At 47.2% G+C, this 25,013-nt stretch overlaps 1 long non-coding RNA gene across 2 annotated transcripts; it reads left to right on the forward strand.

The window, feature by feature from the left end:
• Window positions 1-13,260: 13,260 nt before the first annotated feature.
• LOC141410099 (uncharacterized) lies at window positions 13,261-20,761 on the forward strand. Of its 2 annotated transcripts, none has more exons than XR_012433673.1 (2): window positions 13,261-13,609; window positions 20,046-20,761. It is a non-coding gene; the product is annotated as an uncharacterized lncRNA (long non-coding RNA). The 2 variants fall into 2 exon arrangements; XR_012433672.1 differs by lacking the exon at window positions 20,046-20,761 and adding an exon at window positions 14,161-15,515.
• Window positions 20,762-25,013: the final 4,252 nt, after the last annotated feature.

The raw sequence follows: 25,013 nt of genomic DNA on the forward strand, positions 1-25,013 counted from the left end.
ACATTCTCTAAACCAGGAAGCTGGCTCTCATCAGACACCAAATCTGCCAGTGCTTTGATTTAGGTCCTCCCGGCCTCCAAAACTCTGAGAAACAAATTTCCGTTATTTATACACCACCCAGTGTTTTGTTATAGCTGCACAAATGGACTAAGACACCTGGCCTCTACCTTCTAGACAATGGTAGCATCTTCCCAGTCATGACAATATAAATTGTCTCCAGATATAGCAAAATATCCTCTGGGGAGTAAACTCACCCCTGGTTGAGAATTGCTGTTCCAGGTCTATTTTAGTTCTACTCCTAAGGTGTAACACTTCACAGATCTTTACCACATATCCTGAGTGTTTAATCAGGTCTCTTCACTCAGAGTCGGAACTCAAACATACCCCAGTAGTGTGTGGGCTCTGGGAACTGTCCAACTTACATTTCCCCATGGTGATTTTTTGCTTGGCTTTGCGGAGTTTCCTGTTAGAGATACAGTTTAATATTTAGCACAAGATTCCAGGGCACTGTTATGCAGATTTCCTAGGCTCTTTCTCTGGACTCTTTTCTCTGTGTTACTTTGTCTTGCAAATTCCAGCCACCTTAGCCTCCTGAAACCAATCTCTGTCCTTCAACTTGGTGAAATGACCATATTCTGTTTAGGTTCCCTCTTCTTGCACCACAGCAGTCTGGGAAGTATCTCCAGGCAGACAGCCTAGGTCATTTTTGGACTCATTCCATTTCTTTTCCTTCTCACAGTCTTGAATTGCCTGTAGTATGTGTATGAACATTTGTTTCGTATATTTTGCCCAGTTTCCTTATAGCAGGAGGGCATGTATGGTACTTGTTACTCTGTCAGGGCTGGAAACAGAAGTCTCCCTCAATAATTACATTTTTAAACATTTCATCTACTAACATGCCCTGTTGGTGTTGGTCTTTCTTTCTATCACTCTTTACTACTTTTCTTTTCTAAACACATAATTACTGAATAGGCCAAGAAAGACATTTCAATTAAATGCTACTTTGTTTTCTATGAGATCACCTTTTCTAAAATGCATCAGATCTCTATTTTGCTTTTGGGCAGTCACATTCATCCTTGGGTAAATACTGACCACATCCATTATTTGCTGTACCCAAGGCAGATACACTTGCATTTCAAATTAGAGGTAAGCAGAACGGTCCTCTGTTCATTGATATAGGAAAATGATGGGCCAGGAAAATGATTAGCCAGGTGTGATGGCTCACGCCTGTAATCCCAGCACTTTAGGAGGCTGAGGCAAGAGGATCACTTGCATCCAGGAGTTTGAGACCAGCCTCGGCAACAAAGTGAGATCTTGTCTCTACAAAAATTAGCCAGGGGTGGTGGTTTGCACCTGTAGTCCCAGCTACTTGGGATGCTGAACTGGGAAGATCACTTGAGCCCAGGAGGTGGAGGCTGCATTAAGCCATGTTCATGTCACTGCACTCCAGCCTGGGTGACAGAGCAAGAATCTATCTCAAAAAAAAAAAAAAAAAAAAAAAGAAAAAAGAAAAAAAAAAAAAGAGAGAGAGAGAGAGAGAGACTTAAGATTGAGATAGACCCCTATCCCCTTCCACCATTTGAGGACATAACAAGAAGGTGGTGCCTGTGAACCAGGAGACAGGCGCTCACTGGATACTGAACCCGCTGCATCTTGATCTTGGTCTTCCCAGCTTCACAACTGTGAGAAATAAATGTCTGTTGTTTATCAGCTACCAAGTCGATGGTATTCTGTTATAGCAGTCCAGACGGATGAAGATGATAATAGTAGTAGTTAACATTTACAGACTACCCACCACACACTAGTCACTAGTTAACACTTTACCTACATGTTTCTCAGTTATCTTCACAGCCTTTTGAGAGGGCCAGCCTTATTATCTCCATTTTACAAATGTACCAAGAGTTGAAACAGCTTTCCAGGGTCACACAGCCAGCAAGCAGCAGTCAGGTGGCTCATGTTCCTCACCATGGCATGGCTGTGACAGCTCCACCGTCTCTACAACGTGGGCACCAAGCTTTACAAAGGCTCTCTCTTTCAGTGAAGCTTCTACATGGTGTCCATTTATTAATTAAAAAATGTAAAAGTCACTAACATTGAAATGAGTGATACAAGGATTGTATTAGTCACTCTCGTACATTTTTCATACATTTTTCTGTTTGAATGGAATAATTTGCATTTTTTGAAATAGAAAACAATGAGTCACACATCAAATTCTACTGCATCACTAATACACATGTCTCACGAGCATACTACTAGGAATTATTTGGCCTGCCATGGCTGCCAGGGATCTACAATTAAGAATTCACCCACCATGTTGTTTTTAAGTCTCATTGCATTTCCTGTGCCCAGATAAATCCTCTGTCCCTAGTTGATTCAAGAAATATTTATTGCATGCATCTTGTTTGCAGGATAAGTGCTCTCCGGTTGTTTTTGTTTGTTTGTTTGTGTTTTTTTTTTTTTTTTTTTTTTTTCTGTTTTGAAAGCAAATCTTGTACTTTGGTTGCAAGTGTTCTTATATTTATTGTGTCACCTGCATGAGCAAACACAGACTAGGTATTTAGTAACTATCTGTGCATTCACTGACTCCCACCCCTAGTCCTGGAACTTGCTCTTTTTCCTACTACCGTAGTTCTATAATTCTAATCCTTCCCCTGGGCCTCTGTGTTAAGGAAACCATATTACATCTCCATTAACCATCAGTGTCCTTAAGTTCTCAAAGTTATTTAGGACCTCCTCTTAATTTGTTCCTGTATCATTCTCATTCCACTTCTAAAGCATAATTTCCTCTCAAGCTATATGAATTTTTCTCTATATTTAGCTCTTGGTTTTTCTAATCCCCTACCCCTCCCTTCCTCTCATGTTTTGCTTCGTTTGCTCCTCATACATTCCTGTTCCTGTTCCTTTAGGGAGAAAACTGACACACATACACACTCACTGAGGTCTCCCTCGAGTAGGGAATTTTTTTTTTTTTTTTTGAGACAGAGTCTTGCTCTGTCACCCAGGCTGGAGTGCAGTGGCATGATCTTGGCTCACTGCAACCTCCGTCTCCTGGGTTAAAGTGATTCTCCTGCCTCAGCCTCCCAAGTAGCTGGGATGACAGGCATGCCCCACCATGCCCAGCTAATTTTTGTATTTTTAGTAGAGATAGGTTTCACCATGTTGGCCAGGGTGGCCTTGATCTCCTGACCTCGTGATCCACCCACCTCGGCCTCCCAAAGTGCTGGGATTACAGGCGTGAGCCACTGTGCCCAGCTCTTTTTTTTTTTTTTTTTTTTTTGAGATGGAGTCTCGCTTTATTGCCCAGGCTAGAGTGCAGTGGCGCGATCTCGGCTCACTGCAACCTCTGCCTCCCAGGCTCAAATGATTCTTGTACCTCAGCCTCTTGAATAGCTGGGATTATAGGTGCAAGCCACCACATCTGGCTACATTTTGTAATTTTAGTAGAGACGGGGTTTCACCATGTTGGCCAGGCTGGTCTTGAACTCCTGACCTCAAGTGATCCACCTGCCTTGGCCTCCAAGAATGCTCACACCGCCATACCCGGCTTTTTTTTTTTTTTTTGAGATAGGGTCTTTTTGTGTCACCCAGGCTGGAGTGCAGTGATGCAAGCACTGCAGCCTCAACCTCCTGGGCTCAAGTGATCCTCCCTCTTCAGCATTCCAAGTAGCTGGGACTACAGGCGACTGCCACCACACTGACTATTTTTTGTAGAGATGGGGTTTCATCATGTTGCCCTGGCTGGTCTTGAACTCCTGGGCTCAAGTGATCCACCTGCCTTGGCCTCCCTAAGTGCTGGGATCACAGGTGCATGGCACTACGCCTGGCTAATTTTTAATTTTTTGTGGAGATGGGGTCTTGCCATGTTGCCTAGGCTGGTCTTGAACTTCTGGGTTCATGCAGTCATACAGGCATGAACCACTGAGCCCAGCTGGGAAGTCTTTCTAAAGACCTTTACGTATTGAGAATTCTTCACTGTATCAGTTATACCTTTTGTTGTAAATAACAGAATCCCCTCACTTGAATGGATTTGGTTTCAGGTAATGAGAATCCTGGAGGAGGACATCTTCAGGTTGGTGGATGTGCAGTTTGGGGAGGTTACCAGGGACCTAGGGGTATTCTCTCCTTACTCTCCCTTCCGCCAGCACATCAGCTTGTCCTTGGGAAAGCTCTTCTCAGGGCACCAATGGTTATGACACATCTAGGAATCCTGACATCGGCATGCCCTTATTGTACCATCTCAACTCACTGGAGCCTAGACCTCCTGGGCTCAAGCAATCCTCCCACCTCAGCCTTCCGAGTAGCTGGGGTCACAGGCACATGCCACCATGCTTGGCTAATTTTTAATTTTTTTTTTTTTTTTTGGTAGAGACAAGGTCTCACTAGATTGCTCAGGCTTGTTTTGAATGCCTGGGCTCAAGTAATTCCCCTGCCACAGCCTTCCAAAGTGCTGGGATTACAGGCATGATGAGCCACCACACCTGGCCACATTCACTTTTTTAACTCATGCACTAGTAAGGGCAATGGGACAACCACGATTGACTTAGACCAGAGGTGTCAAGTTAGCAACCAAGTACCAGGTGTATGTGGAATCATCTGTGTAGTTTTAAAAACGACTGATGCCTGAGTGTCCATGCCCCCATCATCCATTTTCATTGGGATATGGTCTGGCTGTGTCCCCACTCAAATCTTGAATTCCCACATGTTGTGGGAGGAGCTTAGTGGGAGGTAACTGAATCATCGGGGCAGGTCTTTCCCATGCTGTTCTCGTAATAGTGAATAAGTCTCACGAGGTCTGATGGTTTTGAAGATGGGAGTTTCTCTGCACAAGCTCTCTCTTTGCTTACTGCCATCCATGTAAGATGTGACTTGCTCTTCCTTGCCTTCCACCATGATTGTGAGGCTTCCCCAGCCACATGGAACTCTAAGTCCAATTAAACTCTTACTTTTGTAAATTGTCCAGTCTTGAGTATGTCTTTATCAGCAGCATGAACATGGATTAATACAGTAAATTGGCACCTGTAGAGTGGGGTGCTGCTGAAAAGATATCTGAAAATGTGGAAGTGACTTTGGAAATGGGCAACAGGCAGAGGCTGGAACAGTTGGAGGGCTCAGAAGACAGGAAAATGTGGGAAAGTTTAGAACTCCCTTTAGTTTAGACTTGTTGAATGACTTTGACCAAAATACCAGTAATGATAAGGACAATTAAATCTAGGCTGAGGTGGTCGCAGATGAAGATGAAGAATTTGCTGGGGACTGGAACAAAGTTGACTCTTGTTATGTTTTAGCAAAGAGGCTGGCAGCATTTTGCCCCTGCCCTAGAGATTTGTGGGACTTTGAACTTGAGAGAGATGATTTAGGGTAGCTGGTGGAAGAAAGCATTCTAAGCAGCAAAGCATTCAAGAGGTGATGTGGGTGCTGTTAAAGGCATCCAGTTTTATAGGGGAAGCACAGCATAAAAGTTCAGAAAATTTGCAGCCTGCCAATGTGATAGAAAAGAAAATCCCATTTTCTGAGGAGAAATTCAAGTTGGCTATAGAAATTTGCAAAAGTAACGAGGAGCCGAATGTTAACCTGCAAGACAATGGGGAAAATGGCCCCAAGGCATGTCAGAGGTCTTCACAGCAGCCCCTCCCATCACAGGCCTAGAGACCTAGGAGGAAAAAATGGTTTCGTGGGTTGGGCCCAAGGTCCCCATGTTGTGTGCAGCCTAGGGACTTGGTGTCCTGCATTCCAGCTGCTCTAGCCATGGCTAAAAGGGGCCAAGGTACAGCTTGGGCTGTTACTTCAGAGGGTGGAAGCCCCAAGCTTTGGCAGTTTCCATGTGGTGTTGAGCCAGTGGGTGCACATAAGTCAAGAACTGAGGTTTGGGAACCTCCACCTAGATTTCAGAGGATGTATGGAAACGGCTGGATGCCCAGGCAGAAGTTTGCTGCAGGGTCAGGGTGCTCATGGAGAAAGAACCTCTGCTAGGGCAGTGTGAAAGGGAAATGTGGGGTCGGAGCCCCCACACAGAGTGCCTACTGGGGCACTGCCTAGTGGATCTGTTAGAAGACGGATACCATTCTTCAGACCACAGAATGGTGTATCTACGGCTTGCACCATGTGCTTGGAAAAGCCACAGACGGTCAACACCAGCATGTGAAAGCAGCCAGGAGGGGGGCTATACCCTGCAAAGCCACAGGGGCAGAGCTGCCCAAGACCAAGGGGACCTACCTCCTGCATCAGCGTGACCTGGATGTGAGACCTGGAGTCAAAGGAGATCATTTTAGAGCTTTAAGATTTGACTGCCCTGGGGGCGGTGGCTCATGCCTGTAATCCCAGCACTTTGGGAGGCTGAGGTGGGTGGATCATGAGGTCAGGAGTTTGAGACCAGCCTGGCCAAAATACTGAATCCCTGTCTCTATGAAAAATACAAAAATTAGCCAGGTGGGGTGTCGGGCACCTATAATCCCAGCTACTCAGGAGGCCGAGGCAAAAGAATTGCTTGAACCCAGAAGCAATTGTTACAGTGAGCCGAGATCAGGCCATTCACTCCAGCTTGGGTGACAGTGCAAGACTCCATCTCAAAAAAAAAAAAAAAAAGATTTTGGAGGACTGTTGGGAAGGCATGATTGATTTTGAAATGTGAGGAGATGAGATTTGGGAGGGGCCAGGGCAGAATGATATGGTTTGGCTGTGTCCCCAGCCAAATCTCATAATGAATTCCCACGTGTTGTGAGAGGAACCTGGTGGGAGGTAATTGAATCATGGGGGCAAATCTTTCCTGTGCTGCTCTGCTGATAGTAAGTCTCATGAGATCTGATGGTTTTTATAAGGGGGAAGTTTCCTGCAGAAGCTCTCTCGGCCTGCTACCATACATATAAGACATGACTTGCTCCTCCTTGCCTTCCCCAACCACATGGAACTGTAAGTCCAATTGAAACTCTTTCTTTTGTAAATTGCCTGGTCTTGGGTATGTCTTTATCAGCAGCGTGAAAATGGACTAATACAATTGGTTTGGGATGTGCCTGGATAGAGGGGTTTAAAAAATCTCCCCAGGTGATTCTAATGTATAGCCAAGGTTGAGAGTCATTGGCTTAGATTCCTCAGGATTTACTGAGTTGAGAGGGGTGAGGAGTAAATATCAGGAAAGAAATGGGGCCAGGAAGGAGAGAAATGATTGCTGGGACTGATGAAAAATAGTGTCTGCCTCTCTCATGCATCTTTATCAAAAGTAAAGTATGCTTCATTCATTTTTTCATTGAATCCTTTCCTTTTTCAGTAATTTTTGGGCTTCTACAATGTTTAGGAGATGAGAAATCAAAGGACACTGTTAGGAAATTAGAAGAAGTTATATAGGTCAAATAAAATAGAAAAAGTATACTGCCTCCAGGCAAACACAACCCCAAGGCACGGGGCTTGACTAGGGAAGAAAAGGCTGGATTTCAGCCCTCATTCGCTCCTTTGACTAGGCATCCTCATGCAGTGTGCAAACTCAGCTGTGCAAGGAAGCCAAAAGCATCCAAAGATAAACAGGACACAGGTCCTGCCTGTCAAGACCTCATCATCTCTTGGCCAGGTGCAGTGACTCACGCCTGTAATCCCAGCACTTTGGGAGGCTGAGGCGGGTGGATCACGAGGTCAGGAGATCAAGACCATCCTGGCTAACACGGTGAAACCTCATCTCTACTAAAAAGCACAAAAAAATTACCTGGGCATGGTGGCGGGCGCCTGTAGTCCCAGCTACTCGGGAGGCTGAGGCGGGAGAATGGTGTGAACCCAGGAGGCAGAGCTTGCAGTGAGCCGAGATCATGCCACTGCACTCCAGCCTGGGGGACAGAGCAAGACTCCATCTCAAAAAAAAAAAAAAAAGACCTCATCATCTGAACCAGGGAAACAAGAAGTAAACATACTGACTGCTTTTGATAGTTTAAGATCCATCCTAGGGGTAGTCATAGACAGTAGAAGGCATCTGAAAGTTATATTGTTAGATTACACGTTGCGTTTTTTCAGGATACAAATGCTTTTAATTTTTTTAGCCAATTTTCTAACTAGAAGAGTAATTATATACACATATATATTTTAGAAGACAAGTTCTCACTCTGTCGCCCAGGCTGAAGTGCAGTGATGTAGTGGGGTGATCATAGCTCCTTGTAGCCTTGACTTCCTGGTTGCAAGAGATCCTCCCATCTCAGCCTTTTGAGCAGCTGGGACTACAGGTGCTCACCACCACACCTGGATGATGTTTTAACTTTTTTTTTGTTTTGTTTTGTAGAGATGGGGTCTCCCACGGTGTTGCCCAGGCTGGTCTTGAACTCCTGGGCTCAAGTGATCCTTCTGCCTTGGCCTCTCACAGTGCTGGGATTATAGGTAGGAGCCACTATGCCCAGTCTTGCATATCCTTATGTAATGACATCCTGCACAGCACTAATTCATTAGAAGGTTTTTTGTGTTTTTGAGACAGGGTCTCACTCTGTCACTCAGGTTGCAGTACAGTGGTGTGATCTCAGCTCGCTGCAACCTCTGCCTCCCGGGTTCAAGCAATTCTCCTGCCTTAGCCTCCTGAGTAGCTGGGATTACAGGTGCACATCACCATGCCTGGCTAACTTTTGTATTTTTGGTAGAGGTGGGGTTTCGCCATGTTGGTCAGGCTGGTCTCGAACTCCTGACCTCAGGTGATCCACCCACCTCAGCCTCCCAAAGTGCTGGGATTGCAGGCGTGAGCCACTGCACCCGGCCACAGTCTTAAAAAATAAAATAATTTTTAAAACTTTAAATGTTAAAAAAAACGAAAACCAAAACTCTTCACAGTATTTGTTAAAAGTCTTTCTTTTCCCTGCTCTGAGAGTACTGAGCATGGATGCATCTCAGCCAAGGAGAGCTGGTGGTGCTTCCCACCCAGAGCCATTGAGCCTAAGCAAGTGCGGCGAAGGCACAGCTCTCAGCCAATGAGTCTCCTATGCATTCTGCCTGGTTGAGTGAGTTCTGTGGCTCTCTAGCTTCTTTTTGCATTTATTTTGTCTCTGGCAAGTAGTTCTGACCCGCGAAGCCTGGCTGTAGAAGTCATAGGGCTGCAACTATTTCAGAGAAGCTAAGGGAAAATATGTTGGATTTTAACAGAGACTGAAGGGGCTTGCAAGGAAACAGTCCAAAAAGAGAGATAGACAGGTCAGTGAGGATTGTGAGAGTCCTCTGACTGCATGAAGGAAATAGAGATGTCACCGCCCCTCAAGAGAACTGACAGGAAGAATTATGGCTTCAAGTATGATATGGTTTGACTCTGTGTCCCCACCCAAATCTTAACTTGAATTGTACTCCCATAATTCCCACATGTTGTGGGAGGTACCTGGTGGGAGATCATTTGAATCTTGGGGGAATTTCCTCCGTACTGTTCTTGTGATAGTGAATAAATCTCACAAGATCTGATGGTTTTATCAGGGGTTTCTACTTTGCATCTGCCTCATTTTCTCTTGCCACTGCCATGTAAGAAGTGTCTTTCGCCTCCCATCATGATTCTGAGGCCTCCCCAGCCATGTGGAACTGTAAGTCCAATTAAACCTCTTTTTCTTCCCAGTCTCGAGTATTCCTTTATCAACAGTGTGAAAACAGACTAATACAAAGCATGTCCATGACCTCAGGAGACTTGGAGAGAAAGGACGAGCAATTGGCAGTGACTAATGCCCAGAACACCAGCAGAGGCCTGCACCAGCAGGGACTACTCAGAACTGATTTGCCTAATGCTCCTATTTCCAGAAGTGCTAAACAGAATATGCTCTATCTTTTGCCAGCTAATACTTTCAGAGTAGCAAGAATTAGTTCACCCATATCACGGGTTTTTTTAAAAAAAGCAAGGGGCCGGCATGGTGGCTGAAGCCTATAATCCTAGCACTTTGGGAGGCCGAGGTCGGGGTATCACCTGAGGCCAGGAGTTCAAGATCAGCCTGGCCAACATGGTGAAACCTTATCTCTACTAAAACTACAAAAACTAGCTAGGCGTGGTTGTGCACACATGTAGTCCCAGCTACTTGGGAAGCTGAAGCAGAGGAATTGCTTGAACCCGGGAGGAGGAGGTTGTAGTGAGCCGAGGCCATGCCACTGCACTCCAGCCTGGGCAACAGAGCAAGACTCCATCTCAAAAAAAAAAAAAAAAAAAAGTGAGGCATAGAAAAGCTAAGTCTTGAGAGGGACTGGGGAGCTGGGAAAGAAATTTGAAAAAAACACAGGTCACCTGCCACGCAGATGGGAGCTGAGGTAGTAGATTTGGTCTCCACATAAAATAAATTTTTCTTGCCAGGCGTGGTGGCTCATTCCTGTAATCCCAGCACTTTGGGAGGCTGAGGCAGGCGGATCACCTGAGGTCAGTTCAAGACCAGCCTGGTCAACATGGTGAAACCCCATCTCTACTAAAAATATAAAAATTAGCTGGGTGTGGTGGCAGGCACCTGTAATCCCAGCTACTTAGGAGGCTGAGGCAGGAGAATCACTTGAACCTGGGAGGCAGAGGTTGCAGTGAGCCGAGATTGTGCCATTGCACTCCAGCTTGGGGGACAAGTGTGAGACTTTGTCTCAAAAATAAAATAAAATAAAATTTTCTGTTTAACAATACACTGAGCCTTATAAGGTATGATTATTAGAATTAGTCAATTATAACTGACCTTATAAGGTATGATTGTTAGAATTATTCAAGCAGTGTTGGTTTGACCAACACTCAAGGAAGCCATGCAAAGGGGTCACACATTGGCTAGAAGGCTGGCCTATATCCAGGGTTCTTACCCCTAAGACCCCAAAGAAAGGTAAAGTCCCGGCTGGATGTGGTGGCTCACGCCTGTAATCCCAGCACTTTGGGAGGCCAAGGCGGGTGGATCACTTGAGGCCTGGAGGTTAAGACCAGCCTGGCCAACACAGTGAAACCCCGTCTCTACTGAAAATACAAAAAATTAGCTGGGTGTGGTGGCACACGACTGTAGTCCCAGCTACTCAGAAGGCTGAGAGGCATGAGCATTGCTTGAACCCGGGAGGCTGAGGTTGCAGTGAGCCAAGATTGCACCACTGCACTCCAGCGTGGGTGACACAGTGAGCTCCGTCTCAAAAAAAAAACAACAAAACAAAAAAGGAAAAAGAAGGGTGAGGACCCTTCTTTTCCTCTGAAAAATTCACATACTCATTGAATTGATAATTTATTGCTGCATAATAAATCACCCCAAGAACATAGTAGTTTCTTATCTCACAGCTTCTGTGCGTCAGGAATTTGGATGCAGCTTAGGTGGGTTATCCTGGCTCATGAGTTGGAAGTGAATGTCCACCAGGGTTGCAGTTATCTAACACAGCAGCTGTCAGCTGGGGTGGGGGGGTGATTTTGCCCCTCAGGGGACATTTGTCAACATCTGGAAACATTTTTTACGGTCACTAAGTTGGGGGAGTATGCTATTGGCATCTAGTGGATGGGGGCCAGGGATGCTGTGATAGCTCCTACAGCACACAGCACAACTCCCCACAACAAAAATTATCCAGCCCCAGATGTCAATAGGGCACCCTGATCCAAAGGCTCAAATAGGGCTGCAGGGTCCCCTTCTGAGAAGGCTCACTCACACGGTGGGTAAGGGCTGTTGGTATGCTCCTAACATGGCAGCTGGCTTTCCCCTGAGCAAGTCAGCTAAGAAATAGGGCAAGGGGGCCGGGTGCGGTGGCTCACGCCTGTAATCCCAACACTTTGGGAGGCCGAAGTGGGCAGATCACCTGAGGTCAGGAGTTTGAGACCAGCCTGGCCAACATGGCGAAACCCTGTCTCTACTAAAAATACAAAAATTATCTGGATGTGGTGGTGCATGCCTGTAGTCCCAGCTACTGGAGAGGCTGAGGTTGGAGAATCACTTGAACCCAAGAGACGGAGGTTGCAGTGAGCTGAGATTGCGCCATTGCACTTCAGCCTGGGTGATGAGAGCGAAACTCCATCTCAAAAAAAAAAAAAAAAAAGAAAGAAAGAGGGCAAGGGCCAGGGGGTGTGGTGGCTCACGCCTATAATCCTAGCACTTTGGTAGCCTAAGGAGGGCAGATTGCCTAGGTCGGGAGTTCAAGACCAGCCCAGGGAAAATAGTGAGATACCTGTCTCTACCAAAACAATATGTATATATTAATAAAAAGAAAGAGGGCAACAAGGAAGCCTTTCATGATGAGTTTGTTAGAAGCAAGTTACTGAGTACAGTCTTCACTGAAGGGAGAGGACCTGGCTTCCACCAGTTTTTTTGTTTTTGTTTTGTTTTTCAACCCCTCTCCTTTGGCTTCCACCATTTGAGGAGGGAATCATCAAAGAATTTGTGGACATTTGAAAACCAGCAAGCCTATCCACAACACAATTCTACACATTAAGTTCAATGTCACAGATTCCAGAGCCTACCCATGGAATCCCTAAATTAAATACCCCAAGATTCCTTCCAGCTCTATCAGATAAAATCTAGTAACTTCCAATCAAGACATCTTCAAGGACAGGTTAAAAACTAACAAGCAGCAAAACCTTCAGGATTCTATCCCCAGCCCGTGTGTTCACATTATACCCTTCCTTTCCTCCTCCTCCTGGGCTTTCCTGCCAAGGTCCTTGCAACTTTCTGTGTCACTGTATTTCATTCCAAAGCAGGACTGAGGGGCTGACATTTACGCATGAACCTTGAGACTCCACTTCAAGAGAAAGATTAGCTAAGGATTCAAGGATTCAAGACACCCCCTCCCGCCTACCTGTTAGACTTAATACAAATAGGACTGACAATGTTGCAAGTAAAGGTAGTTCTTACTGTCTGGTCAGAGGAATGAGGTACAGCCAGGTTCAGCGATGCACAGATTCATGGATGTCATGGCTGATTTATTTAATTTCAGTCCATTCATTTATTTGCTTTCCATTAATCATCAGCAATATTCCCCCGGAATGGTGGTCCTAAGAGGGTTCTTGGAAAAAGAAAGCAGCGTCCATTTGATTTTTTAACTTAGTTCTCAAGATTTTCTAGAGAATCCTGTCTTGGTAGTGATTTTCTGTTTTCAAAATGGAGAAGGAGATGCTTATAGGCTTCTGGGTGTAAAGTGGCTTCGTCAATCCAGCGCTTTGATGCATCAAAGAAGGGAGACAGTAATAGACTATTTGGTGACCCGCCCTTGAAGCGTCAGGGGATCTCAGTTGAGCACTTGGGGAAAAATACCGATGGAGCAGAGGGTTTTTAAAAACAGCGCCCAGGTGTTTTTCCTGGCCTAGAAATGCTGCCAGTTTTACTTCCTGCCACCCCTTTGATCACCTTTGGAACAAGCAGGGGCTGTGAAGAGAACAGTAAGTCTCAGGCACCGCCGTCCCTTGCCTTAGAAGTCCGAGTGTTACTGAGAGATGCTGACCAAATGGCGTCTGTGTGTCGGGGTGGTGGGGGGCCCTCCCTTCCCGGGGCCTCTCAGGATGGGAGAGGACAGTGCTTGTGGCGTGAAGGCACTGTGGAAGAGGAACAACGAGCCTACTCCTCAGGAAGCAGATACGACCTGTGGGTCCCTCACACACGGGCAACGAAACCTGTGTGTGTCCTCGTGCCCTAAGCTCACCCGCTGCCGGCCCCATTTATCACCCGAGAGTGAAAGAGAGGACGGAGCACAGCATAGCCAGGTGGGTTCATTGCACAAACGGGACCCAAAATGGGACCCGAAACAGGAAGGTCCCGAGGTTTATTTATCAGTTAGGGTTTGGCTGTCACCCAGGCAGTGGTGCAAACACTGCTCACTGCAGACTTGACCTCCTGGGCTCAAGCAATTCTCCCGCCTCTGCCTCCCAAGTAGCTGGGACTTACAAGCCTATCCCATCATGCCCGGCTGATTTTTTTGTTTTTTGAGATGGAGTCTCGCTCTGTGGCCCAGGCTGGAGTGCAGTGGCGCGATCTCAGCTAACTGCAACCTCTGCCTCCCAGGTTCAAGTGATTCTCGTGCCTCAGCCTCCCAAGTAGCTGGGATTACAGGTGCTCGCCACTACGCCCAGCTAATTTTTGGTATTTTTAGTAGACAGGGTTTCCTTATGTTGTGCAGGCTGGTCTTAAACTCCTGATCTCAAGTGATCCCCTGCCTTGGCCTCCCAAAGTGCTAGGATTACAGAAGTGAGTCTCTGTGCCCGGCCTCCGGCTAACTTTTCAAATTTTTTGTTTGTTTGTTTGTTTGTTTTTGTAGAGACAGGGTCTCGCTGTGTTACCCAGGCTGGTCTCAAATTCTTGGCCTCGAGCCATCTTCCCGCCTCGGCCTTCCAGAGTTGCGATTCAGGCCTGAGCCACTGTACCTGGCGAGATCCTGGGTTCTGAAGAAGCCTTCTCGGAGTTCACTGAGGGTGTGGGGTTGTGCTGGGAACTCCACCCTGAACTTTGCACTCCTCAGGCCCATCCTGCCCCCTCCTCTCCTCTGCGGGAGGCCCTGACCCAGGCCTCCCCTCCAGGGCTGCAGCATGGGGCCCAGACTCCCCTGCTTCCCCTTCTTGCAGCTACTAAAGGCAAATAAACAGACCGTTTTACAACTCTAGAGTTTTCCTGCCTGTTGTTACGGGGGAGCAGGCAGCTGTTAGCAATCAGCAAACGTGGGCAAGTTCCTGAGGTGCCAGAACTGTACAGCGTTCTTATGGGGAGCCCTGCTCCACAGGCCACTGCTCCCTTATCTTCAATCAGCCGGCAGGTTTCCTGGTTTCCTCACCTCAGAGCCTACCTTTGGCCAAGGGGAACTTCTTCTCCACAAAACCCACGTCCCAGTCAGAAATCACAATAAGCCCTTTGGAAGTGATTCAAGCAGAAAAATGAGTGCTGCTTTGTTTCTCTCCAGCGGGTAATTATGCTCCTCCAGGGGATGAGGCCTGAGGAAGAAAGTTTCCTTAGAAACGGAGGCCAGCAGCAGTCTTTCAGGTGTGTGTTCTGGGAGTAAAGGCCAGGAGCTTCTTGGAGGTAACCAGCAATGGCAATGAGCTTGGCAACCTCGATCTGGCCAGTGCTACAGAGCCGGAGGAACCAGGAGATGCTTGCTGTGGAGAGGAGGCACCAGCAGAAGCCACCCCCAGGTGCCCACGTCCCCAGCCACAGTGCCTTCCGTCCTGGGCTGAGGGCACCACAGTTAACAAGGGGAAAGTGAAGGGACTTGGGAAACCCAGGCCCAGTGCTTATCTGTGGTAAACAGTAGGGGTAATGAGAGTGTGACAGGAAAACAGAGACTTCCCAATCCTATTTAAAGATTGACAGTTTTTATTATCTGATTGTACAGGCTTATTGTGAAAAAATGTGAAAAACCCCAAAGATAAAAATTACTCTTATGTTTACCACATACAGGCTGCTACTTTCCCATTTTGGGGTTTTCTTCTCAACCCTTTTTTCTAAAATGCATGTTTTAATTTTTTTCTCACAAAATTACATCACGCATCAGGCAATGATGTGCCTGGCCAATTTTTGTATTTTTTTGGTGGAGATGGGGTTTCACCATGTTGGCCAGGCTGGTCTTGAACTCCTGCTGGGATTACAGGCATGAGCCACGGCGCCTGGCCTAATCTCCATATTTTATCAAATTAATATATGTACATATAGTGTGATAAGCAAGTGCAGTAGTTGAAAGGTTTACAATAGAACGAGGGGCCGGGCGCAGTGGCTCACGCCTGTAATCCCAGCACTTTGGGAGGCCGAAGCGGGCAGATCACCTGAGGTCAGGAATTTGAGATCAGCCTGGCCAACATGGTGAAACCCTGTCTCTACCAAAAATACAAAAATTAGCTGGGAGTGGTGGCAAGCACCTGTAATCCCAGCTACTCAGGAGGCTGAGGCAGGAGAATCGCTTGAACCTGGGAGGTGGAGGTTGCAGTGAGCCAAGATCGTGCCACTGCACTCCAGCCTAGGGAACAGGGTGAGACTCTGTCTCAAAAAAAAAAAAAAAAAAAAATAGAACGAGGGCTGGACATGGTGGCTCACAGCACTTTGGAAGGCTGAGGCGGGAGGATCCCTTGAGTCTAGGAGAGAACAGCGTGGGAAAAATAATGAGACCCCTCCTGTCCCCCGCATGCTGCACACACTGTCAAGGCTCTTGGATGGAGAAGGCCCCCAGCTGGACTGACTCAAGAGGAAACTTTATGAGAAAGTGACGAAGGCTCTGGGTATCCAAAAGAAGCAGAGGATCAGGTCTGTGGGAAACAGGAAGTGGAAGCAGGAAGTCCTATCTTCTCTCCTCTGAGGTGCGAGGGACATGGCCTCTGGAGAGCTGCTGGGCTCCCCTCTTCCCTTTGATGACTTCTACCAACTCACTGTGCAGAGTCTAACTTGGTCCACCTATGACATCTTAGCTCTAATTTTTTTACCACTGAAGGGCAGGAGTTGATGTTGTTTTTTGAATGGCATTTAAAGTCAACTTTTATTTATTAAGGTGTAATTTATCTTCAGTAAACTAAAGTGTGCAACTAAATGGATTTGACATCATAATCGACACGCACATTTCCATCACCCCCGAAAAGAGTCCCTGGAGGTGCAACAATTTTTTCTTTGTACAAATTGCCGAGCGTATTGACTGCTGGCTTTGGGTTATGTGAAGGGAGTTGTCACTTGGTTCACTCCATAAGCAGGATTTGTGTAGAGGCCAGGCAAGGAAAGGCCCATCTAAACAGTCATCTGTGTGACCTTGGGCAGGTTAGTCCCGCTGTGCCTGAGGTTCCCATATGTAGACTCAATCATAATGTCCCTCATGGGGTTGGTGTGAGGATCAAATTAAAAAATGTGCAACAGAATGTTAAAATCAAAGTTGTGGCCAGGCACAGTGGCTACACCTGTAATCCCAAAACTTTGGGAGGCTGAGGAGGAGGAGTGCTTGAATCCAGGAGTTCACAACCAGCTGGTCAACATAGTCAGACCCCATGTCTACAAACAATAAAAATAAAAATTAGCCAGGTATGGTGGCATGTGCCTGTAGTCCCAGCTACTGGGGAGGGTGAGGCAGCAGGATCACTTGAGTCCTGGAGATCAAGGCTGCAGTGAGCCAACTTTGTACCACTGCACTGCAGCCTGGGCAACAGAGAAAGACCCTGTCTCAAAAAAAAAAAAAAAAAAAAAAAAATCGAAGTTTTAATGGAGACTTCAAGATAAAATATGTGAAAAGGAAACGGTCTGCGAAGAGCGCCATGATTTTTGGGAGCTTCAGCTAGGTGGGGGATATAAAAGGGTCCAGAGTGTGGAAAGGGAGGGAGCATTTGCTAAGGCTATCCTAGGCCAAGAGTGGAAGGGAGTGATTGTCTCCTTGGAGTTTACTGGTAATTCCTCAGCTGCAGGTGTGGTGGTCCGGGGTCAGTCCCCTCTTCTGGGAGACACAGGACTAACTGCTTTTCAGGGAGCAACTGGAGAGCTGCGTGGGGGATTGCCTAAGCTCCCGGAGATGGTCAGGGCCAGGGATGTGTGAGTGAGTCCTGTGGATCAGGTGTGGGAGTCCAGTGGGAGACAGCAGGGTCTTGTCCAATGGAGACCCCAGCAGCAGGGAGCTGGAGTGACTAATCACTAAGAACTGCACAGGGGGCTACCGTAACAGGCACCTGCCTGGTTTAAGGGAATGCCCTCTGAGAGACCCAGCAGGGACCCCCTGAAAAGCTGATGAACGTACCCTAAGGAAGAGCCAGTGACACATGCCTGCCAGAGCTAAATTAACTGGGTGCTAGTGCAGGGAAGTCCTTTCCTATCCCCCAGAGGCTCCCTCCCTTCACCTTCCCTGAAACTGCCTAGAAAGTAGGACGAGAAGAGGAGAGGCTGAGAAATGGAGGAGAAAGCAACTTCTTTCCTTTCCTACCGCAGGCCTCCAGCCCAGGGAGAGAGAAACGTTAATGCTAAATCAAGTTGAGACTTGATTGTTACCATGGACTAGACATCCCAGTTACTGAGCTGGAACTGTCTGAATCTGAGAGTCACCAGGGGAAACTGTCTTTTACAGAAGGGAAGGACTGCAGAATTTTCTTCCAGTGGCAGGGGAAGGTGACTCCTTGAACAATTTTAAAGGACCAGTGGGAGAAAAATAAATGGTTTGTTCACACGTTGTGTTTGTTCAACATAAGGTAGTTAAGACGTGTTTTGTTGAGTGTCCATTAGTTTATCAGAGGTCTCATGCATTTCATCAGTGCTGTCACAAGCCAGGGCCTGCCTGGAGATGATCCCTGCCCCGGGGACCAATGCGGGAGATGCCCAAGAAGACCACACTGCAGTTCACTGGGCTTGCCCTTAGGGAGTTGCTAACCCTGCCCTGGAGATCTGAGGTCATCACAGGCCCTCGGGGCTGGTCCTGGTGTCCTGGGCACCACTGTGGCTGCCCATCCTAAGAGGGAATGGAATTGCCACCAGTATAACTGGAATCCAGTAACTGCTCAGGCAAAAGATTGTGGCCCCAGTCAAGGAAAGCAGGACCATCTCCTGGGCAAAAACATGAGTTCACAGCAAAAAGACAAGCTAGGGAGGAAAAGAAGAATTTGGTTGACAGTGACCTCCGCAGTGTCATCAAAGCCTGGCTGAGCCTATGAGATTAGCACTAAGTACTGCCACTTAAACTATTCTGGGCAACTGTTTCTATTTCTGTGACGGTTTACATCTTTTTTCACAAAATCAAAGAATGTTAAGCAGCTGAGGGAGCCTCAGTGATGATCTGTACCTGAAGTTCTAAAGACCTTGAGCACGGCCGGGCGCGGTGGCTCAAGCCTGTAATCCCAGCACTTTGGGAGGCCAAGACGGGCGGATCACGAGGTCAGGAGATCGAGACCATCCTGGCTAACACAATGAAACCCCGTCTCCACTAAAAATACAAAAAAATTAGCCGGGAGTGGTGGCAGCGCCTGTAGTCCCAGCTACTCGGGAGGCTGAGGCAGGAGAATGGCGGGAACCCGGGAGGCGGAGCTTGCAGTGAGCCGAGATCGCGCCACTGCACTCCAGCCTGGGCGACAGAGCGAGACTCCGCCTCAAAAAAAAAAAAAAAAAAAAAAAAAAGACCTTGAGCTCATGGGCCGCTGAGAATCTGATGGGCTTATGGACCCACTACCCACAAGAGTGCCTGTGTCTCAGCTTCTGTGCACAATTTCTAGGGTATGACATGCTCCCAGGCCACATTCTTCACTCCCTTTGTCCTTGCTGATGGCCTGCACCGTGCCTGTGTCCAGCCTTCTGACAGCTGTGGGGCACGGGCATGTGCCCCAGCCCCTAGGCAATGAGATGAAAAGAGAGGACTATTGGGAACAATGGAGAAAAGTTTTCCTCCCTGGAAAAGGATGAGGGGGTAAGTCTCCTTTCCCGCCTCTGGATGGTGGTGCTAGGTGTCCAATTGCCATCTGGCAACCATGAAAAGAAAAGCCAAGAGACACAGAGAAGCAGAATTAACCAACCCTGCAAGGGTCAATTTTAAAAAAACTTTTATTAAAAAAAAAATTGAGACAGAGTCTCACTCTGTCGCCTCACCCAGGCTGGAGCACAGTGGCTCACTGGAATCTCTGCCTCCTGGGTTCAAGCGATTCTCCCACCTCAGCCTCTTAAGTAGCTGGGACTACAGGTGCGTACCACCATGCCTGGCTAAATTTTTGTATTTTTAGTAGAGGCGGGGTTTCATTATGTTGGCCAGGCTGGTCTCGAACTTCTGACCTCAGGTGATCCTCCCACTTCAGCCTCCTGAAGTGCTGGGATTACAGGCGTGAGCCACCACACCCGGCCTCGTTCGTTTTTTAGAGTCAGGTTTCGCTCTGTCACCCAGACTGGTGCAGCGATGTGATCACAGCTCACTGCAGGCCAGAACTTCCGGGCTCAAGTGATTGCGATCCTCCCACCACAGCCTCCCTAGCAGCTGGGACTACAGGCACACGCCACCATGCCTGGCTAAGTTTTTCAATTTTTGTAGAGACAGGGTTTCATTATGTTGCTGGGCTGGTCTTAAACTCCTTGCCTCTGGCGATCCTCCTGCCTTGGCCTTCCAAAGTGTTGGGATTACAAGTGTGAGCCACAGTGCCTGGCTCCCACTTCTTGAAAAGTGAATGACATATCCTTACTGTTTAAACAGTTACTTTGGCTTTCCTTTTATTTTTTTTTAAGCTGAAAGCAGCTCAACTGACAAACAGATTCCCCGAAGACCACCCAAACCATCTTTTAAGACTTCATGGACCCAGTTTAGGAAGCATGACTAGTCTGGTCTCCTCATTCTACTGTCTTCTCTGGCCACTTCTCCAAGCCACTTTGTGTTGTCCCTGAACTCTTTGGGAGAACTGGGATGAAAGGCAGTCTTCACATATGAAGAATGAGGAAGAAACCTCACAATGGAAAAGACACGTTAACCTGGCTGTCTCAGCCTCTGTTGGGACCTCTTACATCTCTGAGCCTGTTTCCACATCTGCCTGCTTCACATTAGGTTCACGAGGGACTGCACATGAAAGTGCCAAAGTAGGTTCTTGCTGGCATCTGGCTGATTTCTTCCCAACCACAGTTGTTCCACAGCATGAAGATGTAGCCTGCCACCCACGAGTGGTTCAGAGGATGTTCCAGGAGGCTGAGTTGGCTGCTGCCTTCTTTCACTTTGGCCAGGGGAGCAGTGAGAGCACAGTGCACCCAGGATACTGAGACCCTGCCACCCGCCTGTCATCAGGGAGAAGAGGCAGGAGTTGGTGCCACCATCTGCTTCTTACCACCCTCCATCAACACCCTGCTGGCTTGACTGCCTGCTGGCTCCATAGCTGGGGTTCTTGTTGGTTCACAGAAACAAATCCTTTAAAATTGTATTTCTGGAATCTTATAAAGTGCTAGGCAGACACAGAGATCACAACTCCAAACTTTGTTATTGGCTCTAAACCAAAGTTGTACACTGGCTTATTCAAATCTAAAAAGCCCAGCCTGGTCCCTGGGTATCACATGGCTAAAATTAGCCTGGCCATCTGCTGAGACAGCAGCTGGGCTATTCTGAGCCCCAGCAGGCCTGCCTGAAGTGGAGCTGGGCCTGGGAGTAAGTGCCGGAGAGGCTGGACACTTCACAGTTAAGGGGACCACAGGCAGGGACATGGCGGATGAGGCCACACTGAGGGGAGGCCACACTGAGGGGAGGCCACACTGAGAGGGAAGGCCAGTGTCATGGTGATGGTTTCACAGCATAGAAAAAGCACAGGATGGTCTGTGTCTTGTTCTCTAGTTTCTCCTCTTACCTGGAGCTTCCTTTTTGGATTCAGACTTAAGCAAAACCACTCCGGGATTTTAGCAACAATGGCTAAGATTTATGGAGCACTTATTAGAGGTCAGGAACAACACGAAGTCCTTCTGGGGAATCAGCACACACACTCTCAAGACAATTCTAAGAGGGAGGTACAAGATCTGGGGGATTCAGAATGGCCTGTTCCTTTTACAGAGTCCATGAGAAAGAGGTTTGGTTGAAAGCACCAGACAGGCATGAGCCCTGGCTCAGACAACCCCAAGAATATAGGCATTCCCTCCCGTAGGCCCTGACCCCTGCCTTACTTCATCTCTGGAAAGGACCAAGAGTATCCTCAGAATCCAGAATCCATTGAACTAAAGGGCAAGACATTTAGCAGTACAAATGTGATGTACACATTTATAGGTACCCTATAAGAAAGAACTCAATTTGAGTGTACGTAGAGCCATTGTAACTCATCATCAGAAGCCCTACACTTCGGCTAGACTTGTTCTGTGGCTTAAAACTGCAGCGTCTCGGTTGGGCGGAGTGGCTCATGCCTATAATTCCAGCACTTTGAGAGGCTGAGGTGGGCGGATCACTTGAGGCCAAGAGTCTGAGACCAGCCTGGCCAACATGGTGAAATCCCACTTCTACTAAAAATATGAAAATTTGCCGGGCGTGGTGGAGCGTGCCTGTAATCTCAGCTACTAGGGAGGCTGAGGCGGGAGAATTCCCTGAACCGGGGAGACGGAGGTTGCGGTGAGCCGAGATTGCACCACTGTACTCCAATTTGGCCTGGGCAACAGAGTGAAACTCTGTCTCAACCCCCAAAAAACAAAAAAACAAAACAAAAAAAACAACAAAAAAGCAAAATCCAAAACCTGCAATGTTTCTGCCCCTCTAACTGGCTGCTTTGGTCTTTTTTCTATAATTGGTCATGAAGCTATAGTTGACATCTGTGACTTTCCTTTTGGTACCCATTCCTTATTTCCTTTGCCCTCAGCCAGAACCTCAGTTGACTAAAGTGACCCAAGCCTTCATTCCTAAAGGGTCTGAATTTTCCACAGTGCTGTCATTTTTTGGAGTTGCAGTGTTTTTAGTTGCTGTACTTCCCCTTGCCTTTACCACTGGACATGGTGGCACTAAAGACCTCCTGAGAATCTACTGGACTCTAGACATAGTCCTGCTTGTCTCCCTGTGCAGCATCCCACTTTCCCCTTGGTAATGAGGATCAGTCACTCCTGCCAGTAAGGTCACCCCCTCCTCCGCACATTGCTTCAGTGGTACAAGGAGGAGCCCCAAACAGCCAAGTGGTAGCCTCATCTTCTAGGTCAATGAAACCATAATTGTGTCCCCTAGAAGCATCTCTCCCTTATGGACTAAGACCTCCAAACACAAGCCCTGTGAGTGGGGTATCAGATGTGGTAACAGCAAGAGGAACTACTCCCACTTCACCGACTGGTTCCCAGACCCATGTGCTTTGGCTAGGGGGAGACACCAGGTTGGTCTCTGATTTCAACACTCTACTGCATCCATAAGATCAAACCCTGTCCTTTCAGGATGTTGTCTCACAACTGGCACCATCACGAGCCATTCTACTCTTCATTTAGGCCATTTCTGGGTGATGGGGCATGTGGCAAAACCAGTTAATTCCTAAGTGCAAGCCTGACGCTGAACTCAGCTGCAGAATGAGGTCGCTGATCAGAAGCAAAGCTATACAGAATGCCACAGTGGTGGGTGGCATTGAGTGCTGTGAGTCCACATGACCCACAGGACACACACCAGCTGTCTCTATCACCAGCACTGTTCCCTAGTCCAGCGGGCAACATTTTTCACATACGGGTTAATTTCGCTGAGGAGGAAGATGTTTACAGGCCACATTTTCTTTACTTTTGAAGTCTCTAAAATATATCTTCTTATAACCTAGATGACCCACTCTAGGGAAAAGTAAAGAGAAATCAGAAAACCAACACTGACCTCTTAAACCACACAAATGGGTATATTTGGCACATGCCAAAGGGAAGCTGCCGTCTAACCTTCCATGCTGAGGCTGAATGGCAGAAATGAGGGGCAGTGGGATGCTGCTAAGCACTGTACCAGACCTCCCTAAACCCCCATGGCCCCAAATTAGACTCAATTTGGAAGGCCCTGCCTTATGAAATGGTGGAAACACTATGCCTCAAAAAAAAGCAACCACCAATCTCTAAGGAGTCAAAACAGAATTTAAGGGAAAGGCAATGACACCATTGAGAAATGTGAACTCCTAAGGCACCTGGGTGTACTTTATAGAGTGGAATAAAACCAGCCCAACAGGTCAGAGGTGAATGATTCCCAATGTGCAGATCTTAACAGTTAAGATACAAGGTTTCTGAAGGCCAAAGGACAAAGCACAACTTCCAGGCTTTTGGTGTAAACAGTTAAGCTGAGTACATACTATGCACGCACCAGGGGCAAGGCTACCAAATAGATTTCATTCCTAAAAGCAGTACTTGAGGTTTGCCCTAAGGCAAAGTTCCCCGCAAATCATTCTACAGCAGCTTTGCCTTAGTGCTCTGGGATGCTGAAGGAATGGTTCTCCATCTCTTGTGTAGCCAAGAGATAACCACCGATGCAGAATTCATTGGCTAGCACATTGGCTAAAACACTACTGTGTACGTAATGCATCTTTTATAGATGTATGCATGCACCGCCGTGGAACAGTGTGCTCTGAAATGTCAGCCTAGTAATGCCTTGGGCAACTACTGCTGGCCAAGGGCACTTCCAGGCACAAAGGCAGGAGGAGGGCAGCTCATCAGGAGGGGCAGAGGGCAGTTCCTCTCGCTTCTCTCATGGAGCACCCTGAGTTTCTATGCAAGGTTGGCTTTAATTTTTAAATTAAATTCTCACATTTTAGCTGCTACCCTGAGATAGGACTTGAATTTTTTCTTTTTTTTTTTTTGAGTCGGAGTCTTGCTCTGTCACCACACGTGATCTCAGCTCACTGCAACCTCTGACTCCTGGGTTCAAACGATTCTCCTGTCTCAGCCTCCTGTGTAGCTGGGATTACAGGCGGACACCATGTCCAGCTAATTTTTGTATTTTTAGTGGAGATGGAATTTCATCATGTTGGCCAAGACGGTCTCCATCTCCTGACCTCGTGATCGGCCCACCTTGGCCTCCCAAAGTGTTGGGATGACAGGCATGAGCCACTGCACCTGGCCAGGACTTGAATTTTTTAAAAGCGAACAGAGAAAAGCAGAATGTGTAAACTAAAACATAAAATGCTAATTTCTCTCTTTTGAAAGGAAAATAGATTGAGAAATGTGAAATCTTCCTTAAAAAAAGAAACCAGTTTTGATTACAGGGAACCCATTAAGTAATCACTCCAACCTAAAAATACTTTGTTTAATCAGGTACTGTGAGGGTAATTGCCTTTCTCTGTGCTGATAAAAAAAAAAAAAAAAAAAAAAAAAGGCAGAGTGCAGAATACTCAGAAGCCCAGGAGCCCCAGAGCCTGGATTGCTGGATAATCAGGAGAGAGGGTCTCCAGGTCAAAGGTGCTGGTCTTGAACTCCTGGCCTCAAATGATCCTCCCACCTCAGCCTCCCAAAGCACTGGGATTACAGGTGTGAGCTACTACCTCACTTGTCCCCTTCTGTAAAAGGTCAGAAGTGACATAAGACACTGGCCCTGGCTTTCAGGCAATTGAAATGTAAACCTTTAAGTATGATTCTCAAATGTAGAGTAGTTGTATGAGGCAATGTGGTGTATGAAAGGCAGTCCTCCGGAGAGCAGGATGAGTTGATCACCACAATGCATCTGGTAAGTTGGAGGGGAAAAAAAAAAAAAAGTGTCTTCCTATGCCTGGTGCTTGTTTTTCTGCCCCTTAGGTGGGGCATTCCCAT

This window comes from Macaca fascicularis, chromosome 1, assembly GCF_037993035.2.
Source record: "Macaca fascicularis isolate 582-1 chromosome 1, T2T-MFA8v1.1".
Taxonomy (NCBI): Eukaryota; Metazoa; Chordata; class Mammalia; order Primates; family Cercopithecidae; genus Macaca; species Macaca fascicularis.